Raw genomic sequence first — 12,171 nt, forward strand, 5'->3', positions numbered from 1 at the left:
CCCCTTCCCCTCCCCCATTTCTGATGAAGGGTCTAGGCCCGAAATGTCAGCCTCTCTGCTCCTATGATGCTGCTTGGCCTGCTGTGTTCATCCAGCCCTGCACCTTGTTGTCTCAATTTTCTATGTGTTGCCTTCTGCGAGTCAATGGGGCACTCTGTGGCATTTTACACCAAAGGGAACCCCCCCAGGCTCACTTCACTCGCTAATATCTAATAAGAGCCAAACAGAAACAGGCACATCCATCAATGAGCAAAAAATGGATGGAAAGGAGAAGCGTAGTATCTTTAAGGAGAAATCTTGGTCAGGATTATAGGCATGAAGATTATCTAAATAATATTTGCTATGTTACGTTTCTCTGTCGTACATTCCCGGTTCTGAGTGAATGCTTCACTCAGTTTTGCAGCTGAGTGTTATTAACAGTGTCAGATAAATATTAATACATGTCTGCATTTAATTTAGCTCATAATCATAATTTATTTATTATACTAATTGACTGTCACTCATGACATTATTCACAGGCAATATGCGTGGGTTTATCATGACAGATCTGATGTTATACATCTGTAAGATTATTCAAAAATGTAATTATTAATTATAATAAGGAATTAATCGATTTAGAAATGTAACCAATGTAAGACTTTTTAAAAAATGCTGACTAATATTAGCATTATTAGCAGGAAGTTGCAACTGAGTTAGCATTAAATGCAACAAAAAAAAATTAAATGTGTTTAGAAATGAAATAGCAGCAAAATTGCAGTAGGATAAATGAAAATAATTTTCTTTAAATGTAGTAAATTGCTAAATTTTAAGTGTTCCTAATTTATAACTGATACAGGCTTAGCATCAAAGAGTTTTTAAAAATTTCATTCACTGTACAATCATTTAAAAAAAACATTCAAAAGTATTTGTAGGAGCAATGAAATATTTTGATGCACTTTATCATGAATGCAGATAAATAAATTCAAACATTATTTATTGTCATTAATTAAAAGCTATTCAGATTGCAAAATAATGTATAAAGCAGGTGTTTAAATATAGGACATCGTGCAAATATATTCAGCAGTGATTCACTGTTATCAGTTCCAGTGATTTCTGCCCTCTCGTCTCTTCCTATTCATTAAATAATATTGTTACACCATCACAGATACGATCCCCAGAGATGAACGTTAGGTGAGCATGGAGAACAGGGTTGGTCTCAATGAATTGCCAATCTAATTGTTCGAATTCAGCACCGCATCATTCTGCCCTAAGGCTACCATTACACTGTGTGTCATCATTTAGAAGATGATGTTGCTGTGGACTGTGCTCTCGTTAGTTTGTTTGTATCTAATGAAGCATGGAAAGTATGACTAATTCTCTGATTGCGTTTGCTCCATTTCAACATTCTGTGCGTATATATTCACTCAACAGATTCAACACCAACAATTTCATTGCCACAGGCAATTCCTGATTTGAGTTTAAAAAAACACACTTTAATGAGGAGGAAGCTGCACTTTTAACAATGGAAAGGTCTGAATGTAATTAAGAGAAAATCTTCAGGATAGTAAGCTAAAGCAAAACTTGTGACCTGATTGGATATATTCTAGGGTCCTAGAAAAGATATGGGATGGAAATTTCCAAACACCCAGGAATTAAATTTCAGGGCTTTGTCTAATGTGAAGAGGGACCCATTTCTTTCATAGGGGAAATGGTATCGTACAGATAATTACAGCCCAATGGTTTACCATCCACAGTAGGGCATGGAATTAATTTAGCCCAGTTTTTGAATGCGTAGCACCAAAGTTCACACTGTACCAATGTCCATTCAGATTGAATTGGGCTAGACATAAAATTCATCCATCTATGTCATCACAATGAATATAACTATTGTGCTTCTAATACCACAGACCTCTTCTCAGCCTTTCAGCTGAGTTGACATAGGAGGGAAAGATCCAATTGTTGTGGTCCATGTCAGTATTGACGATAACAGAGGTTCTGCTGAGGAAATATAAGCATTTAGGAGGTAAATTAAAAAGCAGAACCAAAAAGACAATTACCTCCTGATTACTACCTGAGCCATGAGTTAATTGCCACAGGGTGAACAAGATTAAAGTGGTGAGCGTGTGGCCGAAATATTGATGTGGTAAAGACAGGTGTAAGTTCATAGGACATTGGCAACAGTACTGAGGAAGAAGGGAGCTGTGCTGATGGGATAGGCTCCACCTGCATCATGTTGGGACTAGAGTCCTGGCAAAATGCATAACTAGGGCTGTAGGTAGAGCTTCAAGCTAGATAGTGGGGTGTTGGGGTGGGGGTTGGATGGGGATTCAGTTGCATGGAAAATGAGAAAAACAAAGGTAACGGTAGCATCTACTGATGGGGTTGATTGTTACCAGAAACTAAAAGGAAAGGACAGCATGTGAATATCATTTTGTACTAAGGAATCATAAAAGTGTAGGAAAACTTGATAATAGATCAATCCTAAAGGTTTTGTATCTTAATGCACGAAGCATATGGAATAAGGTTGACAAACTGTCGGTGCAAATTGAGGTAAATGAATATGATCTCATGGCTATTACGGAAACATGGTTACATGGAGCTCAAACCTGGGGACTTAACATTAATAGATCTTTGACCTTTTAGAGGGACGTAGGGATGCAAAAGGTGGTAGGGCAGCACTGTTAATAAGAGATGACATGAGGATAATCGTGAGAGATGATCTAGGCTCAGATGATGTCAAGCCCATTTGGGCAGAGGTAAAAACAATAAGGGAGAGATGACATTGGTAGGATAGTGCACATGCCCCAAAACAATAGTCACTCTGTTGGAAAGGCTATAAATCCACAAATTATAGGAGCATGGAAAAAGAATAGAGCAATAATTATTGGTGAATAAAAACCAAAAGAACTGTGGATGCTGTCAATCAGGGAAAAAAAAACAAAGTTGCTGGAAAAGCTGAGCAGTTCTGGCAGCATCTGTGAAGGAAAAAAACAGAGTTACTGTTTTGGGTCCGGTGACCCTTCCTCAGACCCTTCCTCTTTTGGTTTTTATTCAGGAAGCAGACTAACTTGGATCTGGTAATAGGTAATGAAGTAGGTTTAATAAATTGCCTTAGAGTAAAAGATCCCCTAGGAAATAGTGATTATAAGATGATAGAATTTAATATTCAGTTTGAGTGTGAGAAACTTGTATCAGAAGCAAATGTGTTTAATTTAAATGAAGGGAATTGCAATGAAATGAGGATAGAATTAGCTAAAGTGGACTGTACAGATAGATTAGCAAAAATGACAGTAAGCAAATATTGCCAGGCATTCAAAGAGGTAATTCATGATTCTCAACAATAAAATATCCCAGTAAGCAGAAAGATTCTGAGATGGATAAATTGACTGTGGCTAACCAAAGCAGCTTTGGGGAGTATTAGGTTGAAAGAAAACGCATATAAGGATGCTAAAATCAGTAACAGTCCTGAAGATTGGGATAAATTCAGAATCCAACAAAGAAGGACTAAAAAGATAAAGAAAGGGTGAAAAAATAGACTATGAGGGCAAACTAGCAAAGAATATAAAAACTGACAATAAGAGCTTCTTTAAATATATAAAAAGGAGAGACATCAAAGTGGATGTAAGCCTCTTAGAAAATGAATTAGTTTTGGGAAACAAAGGAATGGCAGATAAGTAAAAGAGATATTTTGCATGTGTCCTTATGCTGGAAGATACTTTGAACATTACATTGATACTAAAAAATATGGAGAAGGAATTATATGGCAGCACCATCACTGAAGGTTAGATAAACTAATGGAGCTAAAGGCAGGTAAGTATTCTGGCCCTGATGCCGTTCATTCTAGAATTTTTAAAAGAGGTAACTACAGAGATAGTGGATGCATTAGTTGTAACTTTTCAAAATTTGTTGGATTCTGGAGAAGTACTGGAGGATTGGAAAACTGTCAATATGTCATCCCTGTTCAAAAAGGGAGGGAAGCAAAAAGTGAGTAACAATATATTAATTAGCCGAATATTGATTGTTTGAAAAGTCTTTGAGTCAATTATTAAAGAAGTAACAGTAGAACATTTGAAAATCTTATCTAATTAAGGAGAGTCAGCATGGCTCCATGGAAGGGAAATCACGCCGACAAATTTATTCGAGTTTTTTTAAAAACATCTCAACCAGAGTATATAGAAGAAAACTAGTAGATCTCTTGTATTTTGAATTCCTGAAAATGTTCAATAAGGTACCTCACAAAAGGTCAATCATAAGACAAGAGCCCATGAGGTTAGAGGTGGTGTATTGGCATGGATGGAGAATTGACTCAACGTCAGGAAACAGTGAGTGGGGAAAGGGGTTCTTTTTTCAGGTTGATGACCTGTAACAAGCGGGGTTCCACAGGAATCTGTTCTGGGACCACAACTGCTTACAAACATATTAACAGCTTGGAGGAAGGAGGTGAATGTAATGTACCCAATTTTGTAGACAACACAAAAATAGGCAGAAAGGCTAGTTGTGAGAGGGATATAAACAATTTACGGTGAGATATTGATTGATTAAGTAAGTGGGCAAAAGGATGGCAAATAGAGTATAATGGTAGGAAAATGCAAAGTTTGTTCATTTTGGAAGGGAGAAAAAAAGAACATATTATTTAAATGCAGAGAAACTGCAGAAAGCTGCAGCACAAAGGAACTTGGGGGTACTTGTACAGAGAACGCAGAAAGCTAGCACAGAGCTGTGGCAGGTAATCAGGAAGGCTAATGGAATTTTAATTCATTTCAAGTAGTTTGGAGTATAAGAGTTGGTAAGTCTTACTGCAACTGCACAAGGTGCTGGTGAGACCACTTCTGGAGTAGTTTTGATCCCCTTATTTAAGGAGAGACATCATATAATTGGAGGCAGTTCAGAGAAAGCTAACTAGGATGAGTCCCGATATGGAGGGCTTGTCTAATGAGCAAAGATTAAACAGGTTGGGACTCTACTCACTGGTGTTTAGAAGAATGAAAGATGATTTCATTGAAACATATAGGCTTTTTAAGGGCTCGACAAGGTAAATGCTGAGAGGTGTTTTCCCTCATGAGACAGTCTAGGACCAGAGGGAATAGTCTCAGAATAAAGAGGTCCAATTTAAGATTGAGATGAGGAGAAATTTCTTCATTCAGAGAGTTGTGAGTCTTTGTAACCCCCTTCCCACAGACAGATGGGGGGCAGTGCCCTTGTTCTTATTTATATTTAAGACTGAGATAGATAGATTCTAAATCAGCAGGGGAATCCAGGGTTTCAGGGAAAGGGCAAGAAAGTAGATGTGAGGAATTTCAGATCACCTATCATTCTATTGAATGGCAGATCAGACTCAAGGGGCTGAAGGGCCTACTTCTACCCTTAATGTTTATGGTCTTAATGCTACTGAACTCTGGATACAGAAGGAAGCATTGGTAACAATGCTGCAAGCCACGATCTTTCTAAATGGCCAACTGGCTTCTAAAATAAAACAACACAAAAAAAAAATTGCTGCAATGGATATTTTTGTAATTAGAATAGCAGGGTAGATTGAGAGGCATGGATGGATGTAAGCACCTTGGAACATTCATGATGAATGTGGAGATGAAGAAAGTTGGCATATGTTGTGGGAAATTTCTGGAGTCTGATAATAGCCCTGCTATTCTCTGTCCCTTATCCACAGAGAGTGAGCAGGCAGGGATCAATAGAGTGTTAAAATGGCCTTTCGTACTTGGCTATAGCCAGCAACTCTAGAGAATCCAAAAATGACAAGCTGGAGACACTGAACGAAATATTACAGAGTTGGTTGGATTTGATCACAAGAAATTACTATATACCAATTAAGAGGTGCACAGTTATTTAAATCCAATTATTACTACTGATTTGGTTAACACCACATAGATACACCTATCTAAGTGCAATATTCTGTTAGTGTGAAGGCACATGGATATGATAAGGTCTGGTTCTTTGGCTATAATTTGTCCTCACATAATGATTCATGTCTGACTTGTGTAAATCAATCACCCTCTTTTATCTGAAGCCCCTGGTTTCTTTCAAGGCTCAATAAGCAACTCTTTGTTTGACTGTGAGCATTGTCTTCTTATTCCTTTGCTGTCTTACTAGTTGTTAGTTCCTTGTTAGTTCCGAGTTGCATGTATTGGTAACTAACAGTTTTGTGTTCTCTGAGTTATCTAACACTAAATGTTTGCAACTGTGTGCTAATAAATATTGCTCTACAAGTTATTTTATTAAATTAGTGCTTTTTTAAAAAACTCTTTCAGCATGTTTCTGTGAAGAACCAGGAGGCCTTTAAAGATTATCTTTCGAAGGAAATAGGAGAAGGTGGCTAGGGAGGTCTACTGCCTGAGTCTGGATTCAAGGACCTGGCACTAAATGTTTAATGATCTCACATGTGGGGAAGATCAGTGAATGCACCTTCATATGTGTCTTCAATCCACTGTTCCAACAACACCTCAAACCTCTCCATCACATCTTTTGTCTAATGCCATTTCTCAGCAGTTGCTGTCAGGCACAAAGAGCAAGCTGCTGATGGTGTGACCATGGATCTTTTACTTCCCGTCTCGCCTCACTTACAGCACCCAACATTTCCTTTCTTATTTCCTGCTTTCAGATACTGAAGAGCTGCTAACTGCCCAGCCATGGAGTGTCCAGGAGGTGTGCAAAGAACACAGCAGTACACCAATAATGAAGGGTTAATGATCGGATAAGACTGGAAGCTAGTTCAATGTTAGAATATGCAGACTGGGCCTTGGGCATAGCCAGGCTGTGGTTAAAGGACATCTCTTTACCAGCTTACCAGGAGGCAAGTTGGTAGATACGTACAGCTGCAGAGAACGCCACTGAAGACCTTGATTGGGTGACTCACAGAAGAGCACTGTATGAACATAAACACAGAGATGCTGTATATGTTTATTGGTTTCCTATTACTGACAGGAAACATGTAGGAATCCAGCATAAACTTCACATGATACAGATGGTGCTCTCTCAGCACCCTATTCCCCAAATTATGTTTATGCTGTAGATGCATAACCAATACTTCTATTGGGTCCTTGCCAGTTGCAGACTCTGTGTTGATAGGTCACCTCTCCACTGCCATCCATATGGGAATGCAGCAACATTCTTATAAATGTGCCAAAATAACTCCAAATGCACACCTTTTAAAAGACATTCAAAGGAAAAATATTCAAAAAAGTGTAACTACAGCAATCAGAGTGCTGGGTCCTTTAATGAAGACACAGGGTCCATCTAATGTTTCACACTTCTTTCTTCAGGAGTGGATAATGCAGTCATTGCTAGGACCTGTGTGGTTTGAATTTGGAATCTTGGCAGCAGATCAAACCGTTGGCTTGAGTGAAGTCAGGATAGTGCCCATGCAGGCTTGTAGCTATATCCTCAGGAGATGAAACTTTGGCCTCATAGCTTGCTTCCAGTGAAGCCAGGTAGATCTTTGTAACAACACTAGAAGCAAAACCGCATGATACAATTTTGCATTGATTCATTCTATAATAATGCCTCTGATCTTCTGGTCTCTGGATGATTGGCAACCAAAAATGCATATGGGGGCCCTGCCATTGTCCTGATGCATTGACCCAGAACGTGTTGCCCAGGAACTTTGAACATTTGACTTAAGGATGGAGATTTTGGACAGTAAAACACACTCTCTGGATCATTATCCAGGAAATGATAGGCACAAAAATCCTAGTGAAACTTCTGGTTAATTATACAATCAAACACATGCCCCATCCACTCATCTTACAAATTGACTCCCCCTCAACTCTTTGACCACTCACCAATAACCTTTGGCCATACCACCAGATACCCCAACTACTTCACTTAATTCCCTGACTATCTCATGACACCTTGACTACCTCACCTGATCCCCTAAACCAGCAACTACCCGACCTGATCCCATCACTACCTCACCTAAACCCCCTCCCTAACTATTTTACTTGACCATCTATTTCATGCCTGATACTGTCAATTGCCATACTTGACCATCTGACTACCTCTCATGACCGTCTCCAACAAACCCATGACTCCTTGTCCTCACTTTGCACAGACTTCCTCACTTGTCACTCTACCCAAATAGTCCTCTACTATCCTTCCACCATTCTCACGTACCTTACCCACTCTATCCACTTACTGATTTAATAGAATCCCTCTACGGTGTGGAAACAGGCCATTCAACCCATCAAGTCCTTTCCAAACCTCTGAAGAGCATCCCACCTAAACCCACACCCCTACACTATCCCTGCATTTCCCATGGCTAATCCACCTAACCCACACATCCCTGGCCACTATGGGCAATTTAGCATGGCCAATCCACCTAAACTGCACAGCATTGGACTGTGAGACGAAACTGGAGCACCTGGAGGAAACCCAAGCAGACACAGGGAGAATGTACAAACTCCACATAGACAGTCGCCTGAGAGTGGGATCGAACCTAGGTCCCTCGAAATGTGGAGGCACCAGTGGTAACCACTGAGCAACCGTGCCACCCACTCAAACAGCCTACAGATTTTTACATTCAGCAATTCACTCATTCACTCACACTATTACTCACCCATTCACTCATTCAGTAACACATGGAGACACTTTGGAATGTTTAAAGAATAACCAAAACAAAATAAATGGTGCCATAACTTTCAATATTGATTTTCTTGGTTTCTCTCTCTGTGGATTCCTAAACTGAGGGAGTTATTTAGGATCCTGTGTGGAAGCTTGGCCAGAAAAATCACGGGAGTTCCAATGCTGATTGAAAGGTTTGCATCAATGAGATACATAATACATAAAAAGAGAAGATAATTAGACATTACAAACATAGATTTTGAATGGAGTAGTGTTAGTTGACAAACTTTATCGATATTTTGATGTGGTAGCTTGGGAAAATGCAGAGAATGTAGTGTGCAGACTAGGTTTTGATGAGAAGGGAGAAAATTACTAGATTTAAGAAATTCATTGATGTTAGGATCCCAGATGAGACTTCTAAACTATGTTACAATATTGGACAACAGAGCCAAAATTATGTTACAATCTAGTTAGGGACCAGTATTTTTTTAATCTGAAAAAGAGGAAGTTTGAAATTCCAGTTATCTGCTCAAGAATAAACCATGTAATTTCATAACAAATGAAATAAACTTTATTATGCAAAGACATAGAGTCATAGAAGTCTACAGCACATAAAAGGCCTTTTCACACATCGGGTCTGCAACAGTCAAAAATAAGCAAATAACTATTCTAACCTTATTTCCTGCACTTGGCCCATAGCCTTTTATGCTTTGTAATACAAGTGCAAGTCTTTGACTTGATTTGATTTATTATTGTCACATGTACTGATTAAATACCTCTTAAATGTTAGAAGTTAGAAAGCAATCTACAATATATATGCAATTTATTCTCTAACATTCAGAATTAACATGAAATAATGAATGAACTAGCTGCCAAACTATGTTGCAGCACGCACATAGTGCACATCAAAATGGCAAATGTGATCAATATAGATCACATGGATTTCTCAGCAATCCACCAGATGTTATTCACGCTGCAGATCACTGAACCACATTAGAACTTTGCCTCCTTCATAAGGGATTCCAATTTTTTACTTTCAGGAGAACTAAGGGTTCTTCAGGAGAACTAAGAACTGAGGGTTTTGAATACCCTCAAGACACTACAACATAGACTGAGTCACTGAGTACTCACTTCCCAATGGTTTAGCCTTTCCTCCTGAGATCTGTTTACACTCGACTGAAATAGTGTCATTCCTGCCTCTAATTACCATCATGGTTATGACTCTTTTACAGACAGCTAGCTTCACCAAGGTGGCACTGTACTTGTGTTTCTGAGAACTCAAGTCCCATGGTTATCTGCTTTGTTAAAAATATAAACCCTGGAAATAAGCTAAGGGAGGTGGGAGAGAAAGGGGATTTGAGTATATAGATTCAAAGAACATTAAGGAAAGTATCTGCTGCTCACAATATGATCTCCTTTATATTGGTGGGACCAAACACATACCGATTTGCAGAGCACCTCTGGTCTATCTGTTATAATGTCTCCAACCTGCCAGTTGCTTGCTGTTTCAATAAACCATCTTGCTGCCATGCTTACGTTTCCATCATGAGCCTCCTACAGTGTTCCAATAAAGCTGAACTCGAGCTGGAGGAAGTACACCCCATTTCTGCTGAGGCACTGGCACCTGAATTTTTGCAGAAGAGCTGCTCACACGCTTTCTGCCAATGAAGGATGGAAGTCAGCTGGGAGTGCATTAATGAGATTAAAGAATTAACATTTAAATTTGAATCAAGCTTTTGTTTCCAAAAATTGCTTTGCTATTGCTTAACATGATCAATTATGAGTTCTGAAGGAGGGTCACTGATTTGAAAAGATAGCGGTGTTTGCTCTTCACAGATGCTGCCAGACCTGCTGAGATTCTTCTGTACCTTGTTGTCTCGGATTCTCCAGCATCTGCAGTTCCTACTATATCTGAGATTCTTCATCAATTTTTGTTTTTGTTTGTCTTTACTTTGATTGCCTTCACCAGACAATAACAGGGTGGTAATGGTCTCAAAATATGATCGGTGGCCTTACTGTCTTAATAGCACAAATAATGTGCCCAGCTCTGTTTTGACCACCTAATATCCTAAGTTCTTTGTTCTATGCTTTACATAAACACCATTATTAATATAGTTATATAATTTTACTCAGTACCTGTGTGCTGTTGGTAAAAACTCGTATGTTTTCAGATGTTGCTGGCATCTTGTCTGAGAGAAAGTGTTTTTGATTCCTTTAGTCTTGTAACATTTTTTTAATTTACATCTATGTACAGCTCTCTAATAATGACGCCTAAGGACTATTTCTTTATGTGCTCATTTGTGGTTTTTTTTCTCCTCTCCATCAATTTTTTTTCGATTATTCACATTGTCACTGTTATTATTAACATCATTATCAATATTTCCCCTTCCCACTTAAAGTCCAAACGTTACAAGTCAAAATGATTTGATCTCTGACCGGATGCTTCAGTCTGGCTCTCTTTATTTCTTCACAAGAGTAATGGTTCTCTACCATTCCTGGAATTGTTTCACTCTGTAAAGTATTCAGTGTAGTATGGGTATCTCTGTCCCAAATCTATGACAAATTGCACTCAATCTTACTTCTTGGTACCAAAACAATGAATACCCTTTTGTTTCTCCTGAGAGTTCTTTCAGTTGTTCTGACTATATAGGACCTTGGATGATTTGTTTCAATGCTGACTATTCTCTCAATTTTCTGTCCCTTAACTAAAATTTCTGACATGGTTTTAAAGTTGACTGTGCTTTTGTCCTGTGTCTAGAATAATACAGACTCTACTGCTTTTCACTGTAGTGTTGTTTTTCTATTGCCTTTACCTTCTCGTGATCAGGAGAGGTTCTGTTTTGCTGTCCCTCATTAAATTGTCAATAAGCTTTGCAATTATTCCTTAATTCATTAAAGTATTTCCTTGCATTTAACAGAAATCATATATAAATTAGTTTCTAACCTTGAACCAACCAAAATATGATCAGCTGTTTGAATTATTCATTGAGATTTAAATGATGATACAATTCTACTGATTCAGGAACTTACATCCACTTGAGAAATGCACAACAGGTACAATTTTTTCTTTTGTCAGATGCATTCCAGAAGCACCTTGGATTTTACTGTATTAAGGTCTTAATATAAATGCCATTCATGACTGTCTTAACAGTATAAACATTCATAATAATATAGAGGTTGCATCAGTACTGGGCATTCCTAATTTTTAATTCCTCCTTAATAAGTGAAAACTTTTACTAACAATAGAAATTAACCCCCTGAATAAGACTGAATATCCACTGAATATCAGCATTCTTTGACTGAACGTATTAATTCATTGAATTAAATATTTATATTTACTGAAGGCAAACTAACATTTTATATTTCAGTTTTTGACAATTCCCTTTTTTTTCTGTTCTAAAAGACTGTATTGATGACTTTGCCTGTAATTTCTCTCAGGGAAGTTTACTCACTTAAAATTTCATAGCCGGCAGTAACCAGAGGATATCTAATGGTATCTCTTTGCCTGATGCTTTATTTCTCAAATAACATATCTTCTTCATTTTCTTGACCACTTGGTTTTAGAGAGTTGATATGGAGAACTTCAAGTAAAATTTTCAATAGTTTCGCCTAATGAGCAGA

Source organism: Rhincodon typus, chromosome 6 (genome assembly GCF_021869965.1).
Source record: "Rhincodon typus isolate 14 chromosome 6, sRhiTyp1.1, whole genome shotgun sequence".
In the NCBI taxonomy this organism is placed as follows: domain Eukaryota; kingdom Metazoa; phylum Chordata; class Chondrichthyes; order Orectolobiformes; family Rhincodontidae; genus Rhincodon; species Rhincodon typus.